The sequence below is a fragment of the Sciurus carolinensis genome (assembly GCF_902686445.1).
Source record: "Sciurus carolinensis chromosome 14 unlocalized genomic scaffold, mSciCar1.2 scaffold_126_arrow_ctg1, whole genome shotgun sequence".
Taxonomy (NCBI): domain Eukaryota; kingdom Metazoa; phylum Chordata; class Mammalia; order Rodentia; family Sciuridae; genus Sciurus; species Sciurus carolinensis.
In genome coordinates, this window is record NW_025920111.1 from 729553 (window position 1) to 756795 (window position 27243).

The 27243-nt window shown below is 39.9% G+C and overlaps 1 pseudogene; it reads left to right on the forward strand.

Moving 5' to 3' along the window:
- The first annotated feature begins 22194 nt into the window (after positions 1-22194).
- Positions 22195-27243, forward strand: part of LOC124973345 (M-phase inducer phosphatase 2-like) — a 75137-nt pseudogene continuing 70088 nt past the window's right edge.

Consider the following 27243-nt stretch of genomic DNA (forward strand, 5'->3'; position numbering starts at 1 on the left):
TCATTCTAGAAAGAAACACTACAAATCTACAGAATATGGGAAAGAATTTATTGAAATTTCATACCTCACTCAACACCAGAGGATTCAGAGTGATGAGAGACCATACAGATGTATAGAATGTGGAAAAGATTTTAAATACATCTCAACATTTACTCAACACCAGAAGATTTATGTTGGAGAGAAACCCTACAAATGTATAGAATGTGGGAAAGCATTTATTCAATTTTCACAACTTACTCAACACCAGAAGATTCATAGTGATGAGAGACCACATGAATGTAAGGAATGTGGCAAAGTCTTTAAACACAGAAAAGCCCTTATTATACACCAGAAGATTCATAGTGATGAGAGGCCATATGAATGTAAGGAATGTGGCAAAGGCTTTAAGAATCCTTCAAACCTTGTTAAACACCAGAAGATTCACAGTGATGAGAGACCATACAAATGTAAGGAGTGTGGAAAAGATTTTAAATGTATCTCAACATTTACTCAACACCAGAAAATTCATATTAAAGAGAAACCTTACAAATGTACAGATTGTGGGAAAGCATTTATTTGAATTTCACACCTTATGCAACACCAGAGTGTTCATAGTGATGAGAGACCATATAAATGTAAGGAATGTGACAAAGGGTTTAAGCACAGTAGAGCCCTTATTATACACCAGAAAACTCATAGTGATGAGAGATCACATGAATGTAAGGAATGTGGCAAAGGCTTTAAGGATTCTTCAACCCTTATTAAACACCAGAAGATTCACAGCAATGAGAGACCATACAAATGTAAGGAATGTGGAAGAGATTTTAAATGCATGTCAGTCCTTACTCAACACCAGAAGATTCATACTGGAGAGAAACCCTACAAATGTACAGAATGTGGGAAAGCATTTAATCGAACTTCACACCTTATTAAACACCAGAGTGTTCATAGTGATGAGAGACCATATAAATGTAAGGAATGTGACAAAGGGTTTAAAGATAGTGAAGCTCTTATTCAACACCAGAAGATTCATAGAAATGAGAAACCATAAAATTGTAAAGAATATGGAAGAGATTTTAAATATATCTCAAACCTTACTGAACATCAGAAGATTTATACCACAGAGAAGCCCTACACTTGTAAAGAATGTGGGAAAGCATTTATTCAAATCTCAAAACTTATTGAGCACCAGAGGATTCACAGAGATGAGAGACCATAAAAATGAAAGAAATGGTGGCAAAGCTTTTAAACTCAACTCAACTCTTATTCAAAACCAGACTATTCATACTGGAGGGAAGCCCTATAAATGTAAATAATGTAGAAAAGCATTTATTCAGATCTCACAGGTTATTCAACAACAGAGGATTCTCAGTAATGAGAGACCATATAATGTAAGGAATGGCAAAGTCTTTAATTATCATCCAACCCTAATTAAACATCACAAGATTTATAGTGAAGAGAGATAATACAAATATATTGAATTTAACAAGTATTTTCAACTCAACCCTTATTCAATGCCAAAGAATTTATATTGAAGACAATCAAATGAATGCAAAGAATGAGACAAAGCTCTTAATAGGAGCTCATACCTCATTAAGCACCAGAGAATTTATACTTGAGAGAACCCCTAGAATGTCAAAATGCCTTTAAGTATTGTCCAACTCATAGTGTTTACCAAAGGACTCATAAAGTAGAGAAGCACTACAATTGTAAAAAATGTGGCAAAACTTACAATTAAAGCCCAACTCTTACTCAACAATAGAGGATTCATACTAGAGAGAGACCATACAAATCTAGGAATGTGAAAAAGTCTCTCACAGTTGTTCACTCTTTACTACATTCTAGAGAAAACATATGAAAGATTGTGCAAATAAAAAGAATATGTCAAAGACTTTAGTAATTGCTCAAACATCATTAAACACCAGAGAATTAAAAGAAGTGACAAATTCTGATAATATAATTTGTCAAATTTTTATTGAAATTTCAAACTCTCTTCAACATCAGAACATTCATATCAAATCCTCATGCAGGTAATAAATGCAGATATCCCTTATCAAAAATATATACTTTTGATAACAGCCAAATACTTTTGAGAACAAATATTCACAAATGAGAAAATTATGAGAAGAAATTCACAGCACCTGTCTCAATATGTATAATGATTAAAAGTGAGAAATTTTATGAATATGGATAATGTGGCATTGCCTTTAACTGTTGCTTAAAATATTCTGAAAGTTATAAGTTTATGTGATAGAAATAAAGATATCTTCATTTATCAATATAGTGCAGATAGTTCATTTCTGAAATGATATTGATTTATTATAAATCAAAATTATTATATATGTTCAGTCTTGAATGTTGGAGAAGATATAATTCCCCAATCATTATAGGAGAGAAAAAAGTGTAATCATTAAGGATTTTTACTTTGTATTTTTCTGGAGATTTACAATGGAATTTGAAATGCTATATTTATATCACACATGGATATTGTTATTAAAAATAAGTAAATATTTCTCCATTTTTAGCAGTCATGTATTTAATTATATTGAAATATATTGGTAACAATGTCAAATGATATTATTTGGTAAATAGTGTGTAGTGATTTCTCAGTCTTTTTAGGCAGTGTAATTATCTTCAAGGAATTTAGAGATTATTAGTTCCATAAATAATGTATTCACTATTTCTTTTTTTTTGTAATCACATGGAAATTAAGACAGTCATAAAAAAGATATAAAAATATGACAGTAAATGCAGATTTCTGTTTCTTCTAAATAATTAAAATTATATGATGCAATATTTTTTCATGTGGCAGCCCTTTGTATCAACAACACATCCACACATTGGTTTTGACTGAAATTGATGTGAATATACAAATTTTACAATCTATTGGCTAATTTTAGTAGTAAGAGAATCATGGAAGCATTAATTGCATGTGTGTGTAAGATAGAGAGAGATAAAATGTGTTTGCTTGTGTCTTTCTTTAGAAGAAAAGCATTATTTATCTAAAAGATAATTTCAATATTGCTCATGTACTACAAGTAAACTAGAAAGTTCGAATGTCTGAAAATATCCAGGTTAGTTAAACTAAATTTATTTTTTTTTCCAAATCTCTATGTCAATTCTGTCTTTTCTGTTTTTTTGTTATTCATGCAAAACAATGTATGACTTTTACTTATTTCAAGTTTCTGAAATTTGCTACTTGATCTTTTTAGGAATTTTTTAAGAATAATTTTAATGACATTTAGTGGCACTTAGTAATGAGATTGAAGATGTAGTTTCTCACTGAGGATGTTAACATATATTTTATTGGATTAACAATGCTCCAATATTTCTTTCTGAATTGCAGAATACTATCTCATGTGAAGTTTATCATTTCAAGTTATGCCACATCATAAATTTTAGTGAATTCACTGGCCCTTTGATCAGGTGAAAACTGGGTAGGCTTCCTACATCTGATGTTGTTTTGATGTTTCTATGAAATAAAAATGACAAAAAAGATGGATTATAATACATTCTCTTAACAGAGAGGAAAAAGTGACTTTATAAGACAATTAGTTCATACCTCCATGCAGGAGAATGAAACATCCTGAGAGAAGAAATAACACTAATTTGGCATAAGGAGTGAGTAACTTTTTCAATGTTGCAAAAGTGACTCTGAATTTAAGATGTTTTATTTTTGTTGTTAATTATATTCCATTTTTTATTGAATCTTTATTTTTAAGCTACATAAACATCACAGATATTCTCCTTAATGGCCAGTGTTGGGGCTTTATCTTTCTCACTTTTTATCTTACTTTATATCATCTTACAGAAATTTTATTTTAGTTTTGATGTGTAGTTCATATTTTTTCTAGTGGAAGTATAATATAATTTGTGAAAATATATAATGTATTTTTTTGGTTTGGGGGTATTTCCTTAATTTAAAATTATGTATAACAACAGAGAAACATAAATTTTATGAAATTCAGAATGACCTTTCAACATGTGTATATGGCACATAAACAAGTCAGTAATTAGCACATTTTTCACCTCATGTTTTTATTGCTGTGATGAGAACATAAAGAATCTTTTGTCTTGGTTATCTTGGAATATACCACATTGTTAACAGTTATAGTAATTCTAATATGTTCTAGAACCATAGAACTTCTTTTCTTCCTAAGTATAGGAACTCCTCTCAATTTCACTTCTTCACTCCCCACACTTGGGTAACCATTTACTAATTGATTGTTTTTCTTCTGTGAAGTATCTGTTCAATTCCTTAGTCAATTTTATTGATGAGGTTAGTTATTTTAATGGTGTTAAGCTTTTAAAGTTCTTTATATATCCTTGGAGATGAATGCTCTTTCTGAGTTGCATGTCATAAAGATTTTTTTGTAATTCTGTAACCTCTTTCTTCATGTCATTGATTGTTTCCTTTGCTAAGAAGTGTTTTAGTTTGATTACATCCTATTTATTTACTCTTGATTTTGTTTCTAAGCCCATATGGTGGAGATTTGGGCCTGCTTGTTCTTCTGTTAGGCACAGGCTCTCTGTTCTAGTGGCCAAGTCCTTGATCCACTTTGAGTTTGTTACAGGGTGAGAGACAGGGGTATAATTTCATTTTGTTACACAAGCATTTGCAGTTTCCCCAGCACCTTTTTATTTGAAGAGGTTACTATGATGGAGTAATGAGAACTCCACCAGAACAGGTTCCTGCTAAGGTGTGAGTCATGTAAAAAAAATTAAAAATACTTAAATAATCAGTAATTTTTTAAAGACAAAGAGAAAGCATGGATTTATTATGCAGAGTGCCTGATGGGTTTCCCAGTCCTGATAGCAACTGAAACTGAACAACTGAAAAATGCCCCAGTTCCTTATTTAACAGGGAGTACATCAAAGGCAGTATTAGGTTTCAGTGGGAGGAGCTTTCTTTCCATGCCTTTTTCCTGGTGTGGCAGGAGTCTTGCAGTAAGCAGGTTGATTGGCATTTGGCAAGATATACCCATCCAAGGAAGGTTATGCTTGAACTTGATGGTGAACTAAGACAGTGTGCAACTTGAATCAGGCATCCTCCAACTAGTGGGGTCCAACTGTGAGTTTCTAACCAAGTTTTCCATCTTAATGCTTCCAACATCACTCAATTCTCTCAGCAGGATACATTTTCTCTAATGTAGGTTTCTAATACCTTTGTCTACTATGAGATAACTATATTTAGTGGGTTTTTCTCTATGACTTCCATTCTTTGCCATTGGTTTACATGTGTATTTTGGTGCCAATACCATGCCACTTTTGTTAATATGGCTCTGTAGTACAATTTAACGTCCATTATTGTGATGCCTCCTGGTTTATTTTTCTTGCTAAGAATTGCTTTGCATATTTTGGATCTCATTTTTGACAAATGAATGTTGTGATTGCTTTTTCTATTTTTTTGCAGAATGTCATTGGAATTTAAATAGGAATTGTATTAATATGTGTAATGCTTTTGGCAGTATGGTCATTTTGACAATGTTAATTCTGCCTATCCAAGAGCTTAGGAAATCTTTCCATCTTTGAAGGTCTTCAACTTCTTTCTTTAGTATTCTGTACTTTTCATTGTAGAGGTCTTTCACCTCTACTATTAGATTGATTCCCACATATTTTGTTTTGTTTTTGAAGGTATTGTGAATTGTATGTTTTCAAAATTTCTCTTTCACTGGATTCATCACTGATATATAGCAATGCATTCAATCAGTGGATGTTAATTTTGTATCCTGCTAATTTGCTAAATTTATTTATTAGTTTTAGAAATTTTCTGGTAGAAATTTTTGGATCTTCTAAATATAGAATCATGTCATTGACAAATAATGATAGTTTGGGTTCTTTTTCTCTTTCTATGCCTTTAAATTATTTTTTTTTTTTGCTTTTTCTTGTTAGAATTTTAAGAATGATGTTGAATAAATGTGGTGAATCAGGACATCTTTGTCTTGTTGCAGGTTTAGAAGGAATATTTTAAGTTTTTTCTCCATTTAAATTATGTTAACCTAGAGTTTAGCATATTTAGCTTTTACAATATTGAGGTACATTCCTGGTATCCCAGTTTTTCTATTGTTTTGAGCAGAAAGGGGCATAATATTTTGTTGAATACTTTTTCTGCATTTATTCAGATTATCATGTGATTTTGTCATTAAGTCAATTTTTGTAAAGAAATACATTTCTTGATTTCCATATGTTGAATTACATTTTCATTCGTGGGATGAACCCCAACTGGTCACAGTGAGCTACCTTTTTAATATAGATTTTTATGTGATTTCCCAAATTTTTTTGCACCTATCTTTATGAGAAATGTTGGTCGGATGTTTTCTTTCCTTGAATTGTCTTTGGTTTCAATGTCAAGGTTGCACTAGCTTTACAGAATGAGTTTGGAATGGTGTCCTCCTTTTCTATTTCATGGAATAATTTGAGAAGTATTGGCATAATTTCTTCTTTGAAGATCTTGTAGAACTCTGTTGAAAATGCATCTGGTACTGGGTTTTTCTTAGTTGGTAGACTAAACTTGGTTGTAGACTTAAAATAGTATTTTAAAAATTAAATAATTTATGGAAGCAGTGTCTACAATAAGCTTGGCCTCTTTTTTCAGGTTTCAATTTTTGCATATTAAAGGTTTTATAGCTTTTTATCCCTCCACACAATTTTTAATTTCTCCATATAATAGATTTAGATGTTTTTGTATTTATAAACCCTCCAGGAGAACAGAAAGGCAGCAGGTATAGCCTCCTTCTCAAGAATGTGAGGAAAGAAATGCCAAGTTTGTCTTCATTTTCTCAGCCCTGTAAATCACAATTTCAGTGCTGCTGGGGCATCCTTTACATTCAATGTTCCATTTGTTTCATTTAATTTTCTCAGGCAAATTCTGAAAGATGATTAGGTGCTTGGCAGTGAGAACTGACATGAAGTCTCTTTAAGTTAGTCTCTTGTTTGATCCAGAGTTCTGTGGGCCCATCGTCATTGTCAAATTAAATAGCAGAGCCAGGGCTCCAGTGCAGGCATTCTCTTCCATCTCTTTAACACATGCCTTACCATTTTTGATCTATTGAACATGAAAAAGTGATTGTAACTACTTTGTGAGTCATCACATGAATAGGAAGAGTGATGGGATAAATGATTTAATCTTACACTGCAGTTTTATCAAACTACATTTCTAATGAAATAATTATTGAGAGTCCATCCTCTTGATATAATGTTTTTGAAATGAATGCAGTGAGTTTATGTATAAATGCAGAGAAACAAAATGTATTCAACAAAGAACCCCTGGGAGAAAAGAACAGATATCCTGTTAGCAGGATGAATCACAGGAGATATTTAAGTTTGAAAAGCTGAATTTCATAAAATTTGGAGCTAGAATTCCAGTTTTGATGGTGTGATAATTCCTACACCAAGATGTGTGTGTTTTGTGAAAAATCAGAAGACCACATTTCAGAAATAGGAGAAGGAGGGTTTTGGCTCATAAACTCCTTGGTGACATTAGCTAGAACTTCAGGGTAAGGATGGTTTGTTGAAAAAAACAAAGTGGATGTTTTTGGTGGGGTACTGTTGAATGGACCCAGGGATGCTATACAATTAGATATATTCCCAATTCCCAGTCCTTTTAATTTTATTTTTTTATTTTGGGACAGTTTCTCACTAGTTGTCTTAGGACTTCACTAAGTTGCTGAGGCTTGTCTTAAACTTGGCAACCTCCTACTTCAGACATCCAAGTTTCTGTAACTATTGTGACATGAATGCCTAGCCAAAGTGAGCTTTAGACAAACAGCTTATCTGTTTTCTTGCCTCTCTACAGATAATAAAGTAACACACACATTTGTTGCAAGTGCAATAAAACTTTCAATTTAAAAGAAAATCAAATATTTCAAATCTAAAATCTAGTCATTGGTAAAAGGCAAAATGAAATTCAAAATGTCACAATCTTGTTGACATATTGTCACCAAAGAATAAAAGGGAATGTCTGCCATGAACATGTTTAAAAGAACTAAAAGTCCTCAGTTTGAATTGATATTGGTTGAAAGTTGCTGAAATATTTCTTAACTTAGAAACCTCTAAATGTGTATTCTTTCATACACTGAAGGATACCTGAGGGCTGAGAAGACCCGTAAGCTCCTGAGTCTCCTTCAAAAAATTCTGCCTGTGTTTCTCAGTCTTCTATCATTCTGCTCACAATGCATGAATTCAGACATGTGAGAAGCAGCTTTAGGAACATCTCCAGTAGCATACACTAGTTACCATTTCTTTTCTTTTTAAATCATATATTCCTGAAGACTGTACTTAATTTACCTTAATTAACATTCAAATCTATACTTTGTGATAATTCAGTAACTAGATAGAAAGTGTACTTGGAAGATATTTTTATGAAGATTACTATCAATTATAGACATCATTAATCAAGATTTGGGTGATAAGAACAGCAAAAAACTCTTTAGAAAATAAAGTATTTCTTGGGAAAGATAAAATAAGTTTCCAATAGATTATTGTAAACTGCTCTTCTTTGCTACAGTATTTTCAGTAAAATTACACTAAAAGACTGTTGTATTTGTAGATCAATCAGTAGATTTCACATAACCAAAATATATCTTACTCTTTAAAAAATCACTACTTATGCAAAAATTGTTGTTTCAAATTATTTGTTAATTCTCAGTGATTTTGCATGAGTAAAGAATAAAGCTAAGAGATCATTTGGGAGAATGTGACCATTCTAAAAATTTTTAGGAATTGAGGGGCAATGATTTTTACATAGGATGATATAAACTGTAGACACATGTACAGACCTATGGTTGTCAATAAAAACATCATTCTTCCTGGCCATAAAAAAATATTTTTTTTTATTTTATTGCAGATTTGTGTTTCTTCTAGTATTTTCCTATCCTTTTATCTCTGGGATTTTTTTTAAATTTAATGAATCTACATCAAAAATGACTCTTTTGGAAAACTCTTACTTTAAATTCTGTGTCCTTTCTCAGAGATATGCATTAGCAAAGAATAACTCTAAAGCTAAGGGATGAACTACATGAAACAGTTCCAGAATTATGACAGGTATCAAGGAAAAGTGTTTTTCAACCAGAGGAGATAATGACTGACACCAGATAATTGTACCTGGGCTATGTACACTATTATCATTATACAAATATCAGTCATGAAAATTTCATATTTTATATGATAATAAATTACAAATTATCCTACTTATTTCCTATATCTGCTCATTCCTAGGATATTCTCTATAATTTTGTGAAGTATATTAATTTGTAATACAAATTGTTAATTCATACCACATTTTACATTTTTTATATTACTTTGGCTGTTTTATTGATTAAATAAATTTAATATGACTTTAGGATACATATTGTCATACTCGCAAAAGCATGGAATAAAATTTGTTCCAGTTAAGTTCTGAGCAGTTCTTGTTCTCTTCTCTCACAACTCTATTAATCTCTCTGCAATTGATTTATAGTTTTTCAAACATTAACTTCTTGGTGTTGAGATTCTCATATATGGACTTAGGAAAGTACCTAAGTTCCTCTGAATTTTACTGAGTAGCCTCCTCTGCCTTTTCTACCTCTTTTTTCATTCAGATTTGGAGCTGAGGCTTCCAAGATGAAGTTCTATGCCTCAGATGGCTTTAACTCAGCTCTGAGTAGACTGGTAATCTTGGTGTGGCATCTCACATTTGACAGTACCTTTCTTGCAGTAGGCAGAGAGGGCATTCCCAGAGAAAAGAAAAGTACTTTCTTCCATTCTCTGACATTGGTAAACAATAATCTTCTGGATGAAAATATTTTGCATGTAGCTCTAATTTTTTGAAGATGGTGAGCTTTTTTTTTTCTGAGTATCAGTCATAATAAAGAAATCGAATGTGTCCTATATTGATCCACAGTAGTTAAGGTTTGGAATAAAATAAAATGAAACACAAACCTATGTAATGGTATATGGGAATGTAAAAAAACATTTAATAAATATATTTCTCATGTCTGTCTAAAATAAAAAACTCAAGAGTATTGACACTCAATATCAATGACTATATTCCCTGGCAGTGTTTGATTTCCAAGTGCTTGATTATGAGAAGAAATCCTGGAGAGTAAATGGAGATATCTACTGATGAATAGAAAAGAAGCAAGAGAGGGAGGAAGAGTGGGAAATAGAGAATGAAGACAGAAGGTAGCATTCAAGACACATGGGATTGCTTTGTGTGAAAACAAAGAAGTTAAATAGGTCTCCTTCCAGAGTGAGCCAGATTTGTCTTCACTTTTTTAGTTTCATCTATTGTTAGGATGCATTTTGACATGATCACAAAAACATGGACAATAATTAACTCTAATTTTGTCCCCAGCACTCATCCTTAAACCTGTTTTCCCTGTTCTCTGTCTACTCTATTGAGCCCTCTGCAATTTAATTATAGTAATTTATTTTAAAATTAGTGTCTAGTGAAATTAGTGATTTGGCTTTTCTGGCATATGAGCTCTGAGTAAAGTCTTTCCTTACTCTGCACAAGTACATTGTGGAATAGAATAAAATGAAATGAAATATAAACTTATGTAATGGCTTATGGGAATGGAAAAACACACAAGCACTTAAATTTAAATAAGTACAAATTCAGAAGTGCACTACTGAATGATGGATCTCAAAATAGTTCACTCAACATCAGAGATTTAAACAAAAAAATATATCTCTGTTAAAATACAAAAATGACAACCACTAGGAGTGAACCCTGAATTTCAACAATAGACCATTTTGAAGAATAACTAAAGATGTGATGGGAGTTATAGATCACAAACAAGAGAATCTAAAGTATTTCCAAGACACAAAATTCTTTTTATTTGCTTGAAATTGCTTACATCCACCACAAACAAGCCTCATACCTAATGTCTCCGATTTTATTCTTTAAATGTAAGTTCTTTCAAACACATGTTCTTGTATCATTTCTTACCCTACAAAGCACAATCAAAAAACTCCCAGAACCATGGCAATGATGAGAACACCATATACTTCACACAATTCTACAAAGTATGGCTTCAGAACATCCATGAAATCAACAAAAGTCTGTAAAAATTCTTCATTTGAATTGAAGCTGGAACTCCAGTGATTAAGGGATAGGATACCAAAATAGAGCCACGGGTGAGTTTGCCCACTGGGTAAAGCTCGGCCCGGGTGGCAGGCCCAGATAGAGGTGGCTTATCAGAGCAGGGCAGGGCAGCTAGAGTCTTCCACAGGCAGCCCTGTGCACTCCGGCACTGGGCCCCTCCCACACAGCCAGCTTCTCCAGGTTCTTGGAGCAGGCCCCTTAGTGAGAGCCTTTCTGATCAGAACAAACTCCAAGTCCCGGAGCCAGCGCAGCGTGCTCCGTCCTGTAAGTGGCTTTAGGGACCATGACAGGACAGCCAGAGACCTCCTCAAGCAGCCTGGACCCCTGCGGTGGGAGGCGCCTTTCAAGGCTAGCTTCTCGGAACAGACCGCCCAGTGAGACACTTTCTACATAGAGCCAGCCACAAGTCCCCGAGCCAATGGAGAGCTTCGATCCGCAAGCAGCCTCTGGGATCAGGGCAGGGCAGCCAGAGACTTCTCCAGGCAGCTCTGCCCACTCCAGCTGCAGGCTCTTTCCACAGGGCAATCCAAGATGGTGGCCTAGAGGGTGACTGCATCTCCAGTCGCTCCAGAACCCAGGACTCAAGAAGGGGAGGCATTGAGAGACTTGGGCAAAAATAGAGTCACAGGGTGAGTCTCCCCCACTGGGCGAAACTTGGCCTGGGCAGCAGGCACAGATAGGGGTGGCTTATCAGAGCAGGGCAGGGCAGCTAGAGTCTTTCCCAGGCAGCCTTCCACACTCCGGTGGTGGGCTCCCCCCACATGGCCTGCTGCACGGTGCAGGCCCCCAGTGAGAGCCTTTCCGCACAGAACCAGCTCCAAGCCCTGGAACCAGTAGGGGACTAGGGGCAGCTTTCTTTGGAAGCACTGCATTATCAAGTTTCTCCAAGACTTCAGGCTACTGAAGGCTGGGAGGTGATACACTGGAAATCTACCGGGACACTATAAGCCAATAGAGGAAATCTGCAATATCTCAGATTCCCACTGACATCTGACCAATATGAGAAAACAAGGGAAGAAAATGTCCCAAACACACCTAGATACTACATCAATAAAACCCAATGACAGCACAGCAGAAGAAATGTCAGAAAGGGAGTTCAGAATACATAATTAAAACAATCAGAGAAGCAAATGAGGAGATGAAAGAGCAAATGCAGGCATTGAAGGAGGAGATGAAAGAGCAAATGCAGGCATTAAATGATCACACCAATCAACAGTTAAAAGACCAAATACGGGAAGCAAGAGATCATTTCAATAAAGAGTTAGAGATACTGAAAAAAAAAAAAACTGAAATACTTGAAATGAAGGGAACAATAAACCAAGTTAAAAACTCCATAGAAAGCATAACCAATAGGATAGAACACCTGGATGACAGAACCTCAGACATTGAAGACAAATTATTTAATCTTGAAAACAAAGTTGGCCAAACAGAGAAGATGGTAAGAAATCATGAACAGAATCTACAAGAATTATGGGATATCATGAAAAGGCCAAATTTAGGAATTATTGGGATTGAGGAAGGCTTAGAGAAACAAACCAAAGGAATGAACAATCTATTCAATGAAATAATATCAGAAAATTTCCCAAATCTGAAGAATGAAATGGAAAACCAAGTACAAGAGGCTTATAGAACTCCAAATAGGATACCAATTTTTAAATACTCACTTTGGGCCATCAGCAGAAATAGTAATATGCATTCGATATAAACTCCCTCATTTCTTAAAAACAAAACAAAACAAATAAAAAACAGTATCTTCCCAACGCACCATACAACAGACGGAGAAAATGCAGTACAAATATCAGATCTCTTTTGTCATCATTTCTAGGGTCCCCAGCTGACATTTAGGCTGACATGGAGCAGGCCCAAGTATACAAGTCCAATTCATTTGCAGAGATACTGGGAGTGTGCCCCAGAAGTCTACTACTTCCCACAAACTACTGCAGTTGACTTTTGAATTTCATGCCATAAAATTCTGGTGTGTTTCATTCTTCAAGAACTTGCTGATTAAATACGTCAGCATTTTCATGAGAATGTTATAAACTATCAGCTCCTGACAGGTATTTCATCTCTAGAAATGCCTACTCTTAAGAAATACAGGTCCCAAGGGGACCTAGTTTCTACTACAGCATCTTGCTGGAAACTCATTGGAATGAACTTCCATTTAAAAGTGCTACTTTTTTAACTGTGTTCTATTCAGTTGACTTAACACAGGAGAAAATGTTGAGAAACTGAAACACTGGCATTATTTGAAGAGGAACAGAACGGTAGGTGACTGGATCCTCTTCTGTTCTGACCCTGTGAAATGCTCTGCTGGAAAACCATCTGAAGGGAAAAATTTCTAATGAATGTTTAATTTCATATTTGAAAGCATTTCTGCCAGAAACCTTAGTTTCATGACAAGACTCACAGTTCTGAGGGGAGGTGATATGAGAGAAACATTTTTCCATGTCTAGTTAAAGAGGAAAATGGTTGTAGTTGAACACAGACCAATTTTCCCAGTGAACAGATTTGGCCTGGGGCAGGAGGAGAGGAAGGCACATGGGAGAAACATTATATGCTCAGGTTATTATTTAATGAGCATTTTATATTGATACAATTAGCCTTGGTAGACATGGTGGGGGTAGGCAGCTTTTCAGGGCTCTGCTTGGCCCTTCTCAAAGTGTGACTGACCAGGCTTCAGCATCAAAACACAAGTGAACTTGACTATGTGTGACCTTAGACCCACTGTGCTCCTTGAGTGACTTCAGTGCGGTCTGACTCTTCTGGCTTCCCTGACATGGCCCTTGTGAAGGAAGGTCCCCTTTTGAACAAGAAGGGGGATGAGGTTGGCAGGGTGTCCCACCTATGATGACAGGCACTCAGGAGGTTAAGCAGAAGGATCAAGTTTGAAGTCACCCTGAGCATCTTAGAGAGACACCAGGGTCCCAACCTGAGGGCCCTCCCCATCCTGACAAGTAGGAGGAGGAGAAATGAAGAGGGACTCAGGGTATGGGTCAGGCTGAGGCTGCCTCTGAGAGCAGCATACACCTTGAGCTTGGTGTTTGAGAACTTGGGGTTTGGGTACACTGCCACCCTAATCATCACCAGGATACCTGCTGCTTTTAGTAAATCCCAGAAACTCTTGGAAAGGAGAAATAGGGGGTGAGAAGAGGAGAGAATCTGGGCCCTTCTTGACCAAGCATCCCCAGCTGTGCTGCAGTCCTGCAGTCACACAAGGTCCATTTGCTTACTTCCCCAGGAGTTCAGGCATTTTAGCCTCCTATAAAACACTTGCCCCTGGGGAAATCTGTGGGGGAGGCAGGGTGATAATAATTACATGCCACACTCTGTAGCACTGGGGACTCTGGGCAGGTCTGTGGTGGAGGGGCAGGTCAACCTGGTCACAGGTGACCTGACTGAAAAGTCCTAGGGACAAGGAAAGATTGAGGTCCTGTGGTCGACTTTCATCCCACTTGACACTGAGGACCTCACAGGAGAATGTGACTCTTGCTATCAGTGTCAAAGACCCAGTAAATCATGTCTGGGTATGGTTCCAGTAGGGACAGATACTAAGCAGTGTGCACATGCCAGGTAAGGGCTGGAAAAGGGGAGGGGAGAGGAGAAAAACAGGTGTCTCAGGGCTGATCATGAGGAACAAAATGTGAAAGACCAAACTTTGGGTCCCTGTGCACATGGTGGGGCAAAGAGACCCCTGGATCCAGCAGGCACTGGATGGAACACTGAAGCTCTGTTACACATTGTGAACTAATGCCTGATGCATGAACAGTACCCCCAAACCAGACATTCATAAACTCAGTGACAACAATATCAGAAACAAGCTGAAACCAGGCTCTTCAGACCTCAAACTGAAGCCAGAGGAGGCAGAGGTCATTAGGTCTAAAGAAAGGTTACACTGGTGGACACAGATCATACTAAGGGCCTCACACCCTCTCCAAGGGCTTGATAACAAAGTCAACTGTGCCTGTCCTTCCCCCATGCCATTATGACATCAGAAACTGTATGGGAGTTAAGGAGAGAGGCTGGCCTGGACACTGTTCCCAGACCACCATGGGGAGAGGACACTGGGGAGGAGAGGATACAGGAAAGATCCCATGAGGCCACAGATCAGCCTCAACATCACATCAGAAAAGCAGACAAAAGGAGAACAGTGAGCACTATATTCACCTGATTACTAAGTACATAAACTGTCCTGTGAGCCAGGCCCCCAGACCAGCAGTACTCAGTGTCCTCTGCCCTGGGGTTGAACACTCCTCACCTAGGAGTTCTCAGGCTTCTCTGGGTTCTTTATTTAGGCTCCTCTCACACACCATTGCTCAGGGTCTTCTGTGTCCCATGGGTGAATTCCCTCTTACATCAGTGCTCTGTCTCCTCTCAGTACTATGGGTGGGAAAACTTCACCCCCCAGTTCTCACTCTCGACTGAACCCTAGGTAGTATTGTTCTCTTAGAGAACTCTCAGTCACATTTTGGCCAATGTACATCTCTGGACTTAAATGCATGTACAGACCAACACTACTGAACAAACTTGGAAAGTGTGGATACTTCCTATTTCCAACAATATCAGTAGGCCTTTGGTGATGCCACACAGACAGCCTCCTCACCAATGTCTGAAAACACAACATAATTTTAATGGTTGTCAATTCCAATAGCACTGAGAACCTCATTCCACCACTCATAGTCCATCATTTCCACAATTTTGCTCAAGTGACTCAGCTCTTATGAGTGATGTAGTGATGTAGTATGCCCAGGATTTCTGTCATCCCTCTGATCAGTGGATGGAAAGCTTATATTTAATTATTTTCAAGATCTTCTCTGATATATCACTGACTGCTCTCTTTTGATGAGAGATAAAACCACCTAAGACCTCTGGATCAGGCACAATGAACATGTTCAAGATACAGTCTAAAATGTTGCCATGGACAATTTCCCATCATCATGGAGGAGTTCTTCAGAACATTTATGAAGCACCACTGTCCTACCACTCCTGAAGTAAATGTGAACTTTTCTCTTGAAAATGATCTAGGGGCTGAGTCATCTTGATTAACACCCCTCTCCCAACAGAGGACATTCTCCTCTAGTTCCTGTGGTCAAGCACCCCTCATCTAACTCTGCTCAATCTTCTCTGGGTCCTTCCCTAAATCTCCACTCACCCATCATTTCTAAGGGTACTCTGACTACTGGGGCTGAGTGCCCTTCACCCACTAGTGCTCAGACTCTACTAGGTCCTCTTGATGATAGTCCCTTTTCTAACATTGCTCAACATTCTGTTTTAGTTGCTAACTCACCTAACCTGATGTTACTCATTCTTCTCTGGGTCCTGTGAGTGAGCCACCTTCAACTAATAGTGCTTAGTTTCCACTGTGTATTTTTTCTGTGCTACCTAAACATTCCTTGCTCATTCTACCCTTTTCCCTTGGGTGAGTTTTCCTCACCTAAGAGTTATCAGTCTTCTCTCTGTCATGTTCTAGGTTCCCCAAGGCTATCCTTGCTCAGATTTCTCAACTAAAAGTACTCAGTCTTCTCTGGATCCTGTCCTTAAACTCCATTCATACACCATTGCTTAGTGTCATCTAAGTCCTGTGGATGAGTGCATCTCTTCCACTAGTGCTCAGTTTCATCTGGGTATTCTGTGTGGATAGATTTAATCTACCATTGCCCACTCTCCAATGAGACCTAGGCAACCTGGTTTCCTTAGTGAATTCTCTGGGAGAGTCCTGCTAATGTCAATATACCATCTCAGCCTTACCTGTGTATCCATGCCAATGAGACTGTGGACAGTTAGAGAGATGTGGTTGCTTCCTCTTTTAAACAACCTTAATAGGCCATTGCTACTAAATGCAGACAGGCTCGTCACCAATGCCTGAAGCCCCAAGACAATTTAAGTGATGTCAATTCCCACAGCACAGAGAACTTAATTATACCACTCATCATTCACCATTTTCACACCATTCCTCAAGTGATATAGCATGCCAGTATTTCTGACATCTTTCTGAACAGTGGATTGAAAGCATATATTTAAGTATTTTCAGGATATTCTCTGATATTTCACAGACTGCTCTCTTTTGACAAAAGAGAAAAGCTCCTAGGAGCTCTGAGTCAGGCACATTGTACACCTTCAAGGGACAGTGTGAAATATGGCCAAGGACAATTTCCCATCATAATAGAGACTTCTTTTGACCTTTGATAAGGGACCACTGCCATTTATTCCTGAAGTGAATGAAACATTGGTCCAAGGGACACTTTCAAAAATTCCCAAAACTCTGAGTTCTATGGGTGAGAACCCCTCTTGCAGAAGACCTCTGTCTCCTCTGTATCCTGTAGTCAAGCACCCCATATCTATCTTGGCTCTGTCTTCTCTGGGTTTGACCCTAAACCTTCTCTCAACAAACAATGCCCAGGGTCTTCTGAGTTCTTTGTGTGAGCACCCCTCATCCAGAAGTTCTCAGTATATTTCAGGACCTCTGTTTGAGTGTACCTCATGCAGCAGTGCTCTGTGCCATGTGCTAAGTTCCCATTTACAATCTTATCTCAACATCATGTGGCTTCTGTGTGTGATCATAAGTAGCCTAATATTGCTCAGTCTTTTCTGGGTTCTTTCTTAACCTAACATACCTCACCATTGCTCTGTTTCTTCTGAGTTCTGTTGGTGAGCACCACTATTACAATAGTGCCCAGTCTTCTCTGTTTCTTTTTTCTGAGTTACCTAACCATTCCTTCCTCATTCCTCTCTGGGTTCTTTGGGTGACTGCCCCTCACTAAAGAGTACACAGTCTTTTCTCTGTCTTTTTGTGTTTTCCTTAAGGCAAACCTTGCTGAGACTGCTCTTTGTCTTGTGGGTGAGTGGCCCTTATCTGACAGTTCTCTGTCTTCTCTGGGTCTTGTCCTTAATCTCCATTCATACACCATTTATCAGTGTCATATGAGTCCCTTGGAGATCTCCCATTGCACACAGGAGTTCAGTTTTTGATAAATATTGCTATTGACTGAGACTTTCCCTCCAGTACCCTTTCCCCTCCATGTTCTCTTGGTGATTGCACCTCATCTGGTAGGGCTTAGTACTCTTCTGGATCTCTGTGTGAGTACCCTCACCCAGCAGTGCCCATTCTCATCTGAGCCATGTGCTATGTTCCCCTAGTCAATCTTTTCTCTGCCTCATCTTCCTTCTGTGTATGGGCATATACAGTCTAAGAGTAGTCAGCATTCCCTGGTTTCAGTCTTAACCTCACCTACCACACCTTTGCTCAGGGTCTTCTGAGTCCTGTGGTGAGAGTCACTCATGCATAGTTGCTCATTTTTGCTGAATATTATTACCAAGCACCCCTTAGTTTTCTGTTCTCAGTCTGCTCTTCATCCTCTGGTGAGTACCTATCACCCACCATTACTCAGACTCTTCTGGATTCTATGGATTTGCACTCCTCATCCACCAGTGTTCTGTCTCCTCTGGGTCTGTGGGTGTGTGCCCTTTCCCAAAAGTGCCCAGGCTACTCCCTCCCTTTTTTTTAATGCAAAGAAAAAAATCATATCAAAGGGAACATTTGTTGCACTCAACTCCTTTGTGCAAAATAAGTGGGTGTTCCTGGTGGAAATGATGCTATTTTTGAATGCAGGAAGCAAGTTCCACACATTTCTGTAGTTCTTCACCATGGATTGGCTAAATAGATATGCATTTGTGCTTTATTAGCCTTTGCAGGATCACTGCATTAATTGGAGTCAATGGACAAAGCAAGAAACTATCCTACAGTAGGAGGTAGCTGCTCATTTCCCTGTTGTGGATGCTTCAAGTGACCCAGGGTGGGCATGACCAGGAAGGGAACTGAATTAGAGCAGTGTTGTGTTTGCCTGTAAACATGAATCAGGTGCATCCTGACCAGGGATATTAGATAGACTGGATACCTGTGAACATGAATCAGGTGAGTCCTAAGCAGGTGTGAGGGCAAGATTTGGTGCAGCAATCCTCAATTCACAGGTGGGAGAACAACAAGCCAGCGGTGCCTCATTCAGTTTCTGATTCTGGAAGTCATGGTGGGCTGACAGGTCCAAGTGCATAGTCCTTCCCATGTCCAGCACTGACTTCTACACACAGGTTACCAGACACACATGGTGCCTAGAGAGGTGTAGCATATCTGGAAGTGTTTGGGTGCAGGGCCAATTCTGTCCATAGCCCATGTGTGGAGGCTCTCCCAGACACTGCATTTCCTGCTCCCAGCCAGGGTCAAGGGCTGATGTCCTCCCCAGTCTCCTTTCCTGTGTCCCTTCCTATTGCTCTTCTCCTGTGACCACCTTGGTGCATACCTCTTGAGGAACCCAAACCCCTGGGAAAATCTGGGTTTTTCCTCTGCTCACCTTCACTGAACCTGAAGTCAGAGATTTAGAATATCACACTTGCTTCCATGCAGAGCAATCCATAGGGACTTTCAGGAGAAAAAGAATCCACTGACACTAAGATGGAGGACACAGTCATTCACCCTTGTGAGGTCTGAGGACTCAGCACTTGGTAACATAAATAAAAGAAGGAGAGGGATGTCAGATGGCACACTCTTAGTGGGCAAAGTCTTTCTTAACATGAAAATAACAAGTGCCAGTGAGAAGGAGTTAAAATGGACATTTCCAAACATTCAAGTCCAAAGAGCCAGTGGGAAGAACATAAAAAGCTCATTAGAAATGAGACAAGAACATGCCACAGACCCAAGCTCACCTTCCTGGGGTCACTGATGCAGATGGAAAAATCAGAGGATGCTCTGACACTGGACCATGTCTAGAAATTGTGAAGCACTTGAAAGGAGAGTTGTCCATGCAGTAAGGCAGGAGGGTCCCATGAAATGTGCAGGGCAATGTGATGTGGAATTTGTTCTTCAGAGAGGGAGAAAGAGCTCAAGTGGTAAACAGTGAAGGTAAAGCAACAGAGGAATTGGACACAGTGCAGGGCCACAGTGCAACTGCAAGAACACCTGGAGAGTGGGAACAGGGGCTGTGGGATGGATTTAACTGAGGTGCCCTGGTTCTGCACATGTGTGGTTCTGCAGTTTGACAATGGGGCTGTGTGCATTTGTGCACAGGTAGGATGTCAAGGAAAACTGTGGTATTCCTTAGCATGGTCCCTTGTGAAACATTTGTTTTCTGGAAGATATAGAGCAGTCCTCACACATCGAGCTCTGATCTGGCTGCTTACCTCTTTCTGGAGAGCGCTGTACCTGAAAGTTTCCTGCAGCATTCTCTCAACAGCCCTGTAACTTACTCCAAAAGGCCCCATCCTCAGTCTTGCCTTGGCCAGGCCTGCATGCCAACCTCAAGAAGGCATTGCAACAGAGCTGAACTCATCATTCTTGAGGTCAGACTGGGCCCTCTCTGAGCTGCAGGACTGCTCTCCTCAGGAGTAACCCAATCTGGCACTGAGCCTCCTCTGGGGTGCTCTGGAGGCTCCAGGGAGAGCCAGACTGTGGAATATTGGTGGAGAGGCAGAGAAGGTGAGTAAACATTGTGTGGGGGTTGTGGGGAAGGATTGGCAGTGTGCTGGGAGGGAGCACCCATATGGGCTCTGACCTGAGGGTATGAGGGTAGGAGGAGGCTCCTGGTTTTACCCTCCTGTGGAGATTGTAGGACAGAGCATCCATGGTTGCGAGCATCCTTTATGCCCTGAGTAGTGCCAGATACTCTACACACATGGGATCATGTACAATCTGTATCAAAACTATAAGGGATCAGTGATTGCCTCAGCTTCCAAGTGGCAGAAGAGATTCAAGGGGTTGATGTTCATTTGCCAGTGTTACCCAAGCAAAGAGGGGCAAGTCAGATACCAAAACCTAGACGCATTTGCCCTAGGGCCATGCTCTGAGTGGTACAGGCAGCACCATACAGGAGGAGGATGCAGACAGGAGCTGGTCAAGGAGGAACAATTCCTGTCCTGTGGCCTGTGAGGCTGTTCTGCCTGGGTGTTCCAGTGAGATTACAGGCAGAAGTTACTGAGGGATCCCCACTTGGTGGTGGGCTCATTCAGATACTTAGGCTTTCCTATATTTAGGAGATGAGGTACAAGGCCAGGGGTCAGTTCCAGACTTCGTTCAGTACTATGCACATCCAGATCAATATGAGAAAAAGACCAAGATAGAAACCAGGCAATCACATCTAGAAACACCTAGCTGAGCCCAGCATATGACTGTGACCAGGGGCAAGTACAGGCATGTGAGACAGGGTGAGGCTGGTACTTCTGGGTACTCAACTTCTCCACAGGAGGTCGGGGATTATACTGGAACCTGATGCTGGCTCTTGATACATCTGTCTCTGAATGTTTAAACCTACATATATTTGTTGATTTGAGATACTGCATGTGGAATTAAGGATCTTTCTGCCAGACAATTTTTTAATTTAAACACAGGGTCTTACTAAGGGGCCCAGACTGGTCTCAAACATGGGATTCTGGAACCTCACACTCCTGGTAGCTGGGACTCCAGGTGTGGCCACTTCACCATGCCCTGTGGATGTTGTATCCCAGTGACCACACTCAGGGGAAGACTCCTGCACTGTGAGATAGATCAGAAGTCTCTTCTTCAATGACCTTATTTCAGATTCTGGATATCCTGAGTCTTTGGAGGACAGTGTGGTCCTGGGGCAGATTTTGTCTTTGCCTGGGAATGTGGCTGCAGATTTTTTGCTGACCAGATCTTGGACAGTGTGTCCAGGACACAGGTGAGAGGGATAGAATGATGAACCTGTGTGTACATAGGAGATGAGTTTCCCCATAACTGGAGAAAAGTATCTGATCTTGGTTGTTTGATTTATGACCCTGACCTGAGGCACTCATAACCCTGCAGAAAGGAAAGATTTGTAGTGAAAATACAATAGAAATATTTGCCTCCCTCCAGAAGCAAGGCAGTGTGTGTTATTTTGGAAATCCCAGATGACAGGTGTTCCTGGCCCTATGAGATGATGGCCTGGTTCAGTGCTCTGGAGTGGAAAGGAGATGTCCTCATTCAGCCTGGTCAGAGATAGAGTGGAAGAGTCTACCATGTGCCTTTCTGATCAGCATTGGCAGTGGAATGTGAAAGCCTTTACTGCTTCCTCTGGCCTCCATATCTTTGCTTGCAGACCACAGAGATGCTGGGAGGCTCTGGGTAAAAGTCTCGGGTAGGCTCCATGCAGGTCATCAGTGCCCTCATCGCCTCCACCTACCCAGAGGTTTCCATGGCAATGGATGCTGATTTGAAAAACAATAAAGAAAGAATTGAATTGCAGGTATAATGATTTCCAATGGCCCTGGGTGTGAGTTATCAGCCAGGGTCACCTGGTCACTATGCTGGCACCTCATTGACCCCACAGATGGATCACCTGGGAGCTTGACCCAATCACAGAGGGACTCCAAGCTAGAACTGTAGGAGTCACAATACTGAAGGGATAGATGAGAAAGAAGAGATATGGGCTCTCATCTCCAACTTTAAAGAAAGCTCTGTGTTTGGGGACTGTGACCAGGTGCATGTACTTTAGGGATGGATGAGGAGTGGGTGGGTCTCAGAGAGCAAATCTCTGGATGCACACAGGGTCAGGATGATTGGGAGTGAGAAGAGAGGTAGGTCTGAGCACATGCTGTGAGCTCCATATCTTCACAGATGTCTCAGGGATCTTTATGGTTTACAACCACAGATCCTGGGCAGTAGGGGAGTCCCATGAGGTAAAAGGGACCCTGGGCATTTGGACAGGACATAGATTGCAGCCAGGGAAACTGGAGTCTTGGTTGAACAAGAGGCAATTGCTGACAGGGTCACTGTCCACTGCAAGTTCACCTGCTACTGCACATGGCACGCCCCAGGCATGTACTTCAGGACTACAGGTAAAGCTTAGCTGAGGAAACTGTTTTGGTGTTCACTTTGGCTAAAAGGGTATTTTCCACTGAATCCTACAGTCTGTCAGTTCCCTTCTGAGCAAGTATCTGATCAGCTCAAAGGATGGGAAAACATCCATCCCAGCAACCCAGGCCCAGAGCACTTGGTGGGCAATGAGCAATATCTTCCAAAGCAGTTGCTCAGGAGGGAGGAATTGTCAGAGTGAGGCTGACCAGGTGCCAAACCTATCAAACCAGAATCCTGGTCAGGATCTGACCAGGCTTCTGAGTAGCTTGTGAGATCCTGACCAACTTCTGAGCAGCTTCCCCATCATCCACTAGGGAGCTGGTGCAGAGCTCTGTGTTCTCACTCACAATCTCTGAGTGCCCTTGAGTTAATCTCTGCATCAACCCAACATACAAGATCAAATAACACAGTGCCCCACACTCCTCAACTCTGCAGGATGCAATAGATGGGGGATGGAGACAGGACCCAGTTAAAATGAGAGAACTTCAAGAATGTTCAAATTGCTTTTTCCTCAGTGCCTGTCATAATTGCTGCCAAATTCCCAGCTCCCTGCAGACAGCCATTCCCTGCCCAGGAAGGGAGCTTGGCCAGGCCACAGCCAGACACAGGAAGGAAGGGAGACTGGGGACACTGACTACACTCTCTCCACAGCCCCAGATTGCCACTCACATGTCTCCTTCCTCAGTGCCTGTGGATGGCAGTGCTGTTGTGGATGGTGTTGCTAGATCTGCTTCTCCTAGCTTTGGCCAAATTGTGATCAAATTCATTTTTTCTTATTTCTGATACTAGCAAAGGTCCCAGCCCATCAGGAGTGACTCCAGATTCTTGGGGGCCAGGAAGACTAAAGGCCCTCCCAGGTGCCTGCTGCCCTGCAGGGACTCCCAAAAGTCCTCTGCCTGCTGACTCTGGGCTCCTCACTGAGGTGCTATTCATGTCCCCTGAACAGTGGTGGTCATGAACTGGGCCTGGGGTGTCCCAGCTATCAGGGTCTCCTAAGTCCCCTCCTCGAATCCCCACCCTCCTTACCTTCTCCTATGCCAGTTCCCACAGTAAGTCCTGCTAATGCTAAGGATATGGAACTCCACATGCCCAGCCCACCCCAAGCTGCTTCTCAGCTTCAGGAAAGGCAACTGGGCACAGTAAGTGCCAAAGAGAGAGTTCACAGGGGAGGGCCCATGAACCTGGAGGCTCACCCTGTGGTTAATGTCCCCTTGCCAGTTCTGCATTGAGGGAGGCTGCAGCTGCAGACAAGACCCATGGAAAAATGGGAGGACATGGGGCAGAGTCCTTGGGTGGGAATTTCCTGGACCTGGCTAGCAGATGGACAAGTTGTGTGGGTGAAGGTCAAAGGAAGTCCACAGTTCCAAAGTCATGCATAATATCCTCAACATGACTTCTGACACTCAAGTAATATCCACAATGTGATTTCTTTATGTCATAATAACCTCACTCTGACCTCTGACCCTCTCATTATATCTTAATTGTGACATTTGACACTCTCATAATACACTCCCTCTATCCAATGACACTCAGATTATATCCTCACCCTGACCTCCTACACTCACATATATCCTCAATGTAATATTGCAGTCACATCATGACCTATGTCTGTCTTCTGGAATTGTTATAATACCCTCAATGTGGCCTCTCACACTTGCCTACTGTCCTCACTATGACCTCTCACAATCACGTAATAGGCTCACTTTGATCTCTGGCACTCACATGTTAGCCCCTGTTCTGTGACATTCACATAATACCCTCAATGTGACCTCTGATATTCATAGTATATTCTCAATAAGATCTCTGATATTCACCTAATATATTGAAGTTGGTCCACAATGTTGACAAAATATCCCTACTGTGGCCTCTGGCATTCACATAATATTCTAAATTTAATGTCAGATACACAAATAATATCTTCATTGTGGTCTCTGAATGTCATGTGATGACCTCAATGTGCCCTGGCACTCACTGAATATTCTCACTGAGATTTCTGACACTTACATGATATCTTCAAAATTGCCTTGGACATTGAAAACTTATACTAAAGGAGGTCTCTGTCTTTCACATAATGCCCTCACTGGGGCCACTTAAACTCACATAATTGCCTCACTGTGAAATCTTACACTAATATAACACCCTCACTGGGGCCACTGGCATACATTGATACACTTACTACCCTTACTTGGCCTCTGACACTGACATAATATTTTCACTGTAACCTCCAACACACAGTAATATCCATAATGTGACACCTGACATTTACATATTACCCTCACCATTGGTTCTGACATTCACATATTATGTTCCCTATGACACTTTTCACTCTAATAATGCTCAGAGTACACCTGAAGTGCTGATATAACAGCCTTAGTATGTCTACTGACACATCATCCCTTCACTGTGTCCTCTGATCCTCACATAAAACCTTCAATGTGACTTCTGACACACAATAGCATCATCATTGTGGCTTCTGACTCTCATATTTTACCCTCATAAGGACCTCTAACACTGAAAAAATATTGCGATTGTGACCTCTGACAATAAATAATATTCTCAGTTAACCAATTACATTGATATAATATCTACACTCTGACCTCTGACACTCATACCCTCACTTTGAGCTCAGACACTCCCTTTATTCTCATGCTTTAGACTTGAATATTCACAAGATAAACTCACTGTAGTCTTGTCACAAAATGCCCTCTTTGTGACATTTGACACTAACATAGTACATTGACTGGGACTTCTGAAACTCATATAATATCCTCACTTGCCTTCTTATTCTCAGTTAATATGCAGATTTTGACCTCTGAAACTCACATATTTCCCTCTGACATTGATATAATTCATTCATGGTAGCCTAAGAAACTCACATAATACCCACACTGTGGCCTTTTATAGTCCCATAATTTTACAACTTTGCCCCTGAAACTAACATAATATCCTCTTTTTGACATCAGAAACCATACCCTCACTGTGGCCTTTGAAACTCACAAAATGCCCCAAATTAATTTTGGACACATATAATATGCTCTTTCTTACCTGTCATACTCACATAGTAGCCTCAAAGTTGCCTCTGACACTGACAAATTATGCTTTGATCTCTCTCAGTCACATAATACCCTCTGTAAATTGAGATACTCACATAATATCCTCATGTGTCCACTGACACTTCATGCCCTCAGTGTGACCTCTGACATTCAAAAAACATCCTCACAGTGTCCTATAACATTCAAATAATATTTACACTATGGCCACTGCCACTCAATACCCTATTTGAACCCTTTCTCATATCCCCACAGGGAACACATACACTCAGATAATATTCTCACTGGCCCCAGACATTCCATAGCATGCTCATTGTGACAACTCTCACTCACATAATAGCCTAACTGTGTCCTCTGATCCTCAAATAAAACCCTCCCTGTGGAATGTGATAGTCACAAAATACCTTTACTATGGCCTCTCACATTCAAATAGTAATCTCACTCTGACCACTAACACTCAAATAACACCCTCACTTTGGTTTCTGACACTCACATATTACTCTTGCTTCATCTGATATTCATATAACACCCACACTGTGACTTCTGACATTCACATATTATCATTGCTGTCGGCTCTGTCACTCAACTAATACCCTCAGAATGACCTTTGACATTCACATATTTTCAATATGGCCTCTGAGAATGACAACATACTAAATGAAGCTTCTGTGACTCACATGATATATTTTCTGTGGAATTGGACATAGAATACACTCAGTTTGGCCACTGAAATTCTCACAGTATCCTTTCTGTGACCTGTGACTTTCAGATAATATTCTTACTAGGACTCTGACACTAACATAATGTCTCCACTGTGACCTCTGAAATATTTAATAGACTCATTGGGAGCTCTGACACTAAAATAATACTGTACTGTGGCTTCTAACACTAAAAAATACCTACTTTGGTCACTGACACTCACATAATATCCTCAACAAGACTTCTGACACTCAAATTATATCCTCATTGATTTATTACTCTCACATACCAGCCTCACTTTGGCCTCTGACACATATTATCCCAACTCTCTTTTTTAAAATATTTTTATTTCATCTAATTATTTGTACATGACAATAGAATGCATTTATACATTTAGATAGATCATACATAAATGGAGTGTAATTTCTCATTTTCCAGAGTGGATATATTGTAGGATCACATCAATCATGCAGTCATATATGTTCATAAGGTAATAATGTCTATATCACTCTGGTATGCTGCCTAACCCATAACCCTTTTCCTCTTTTCTCTCCCCACTCTACCTAATATACAGTAACTCTATTTTTCCC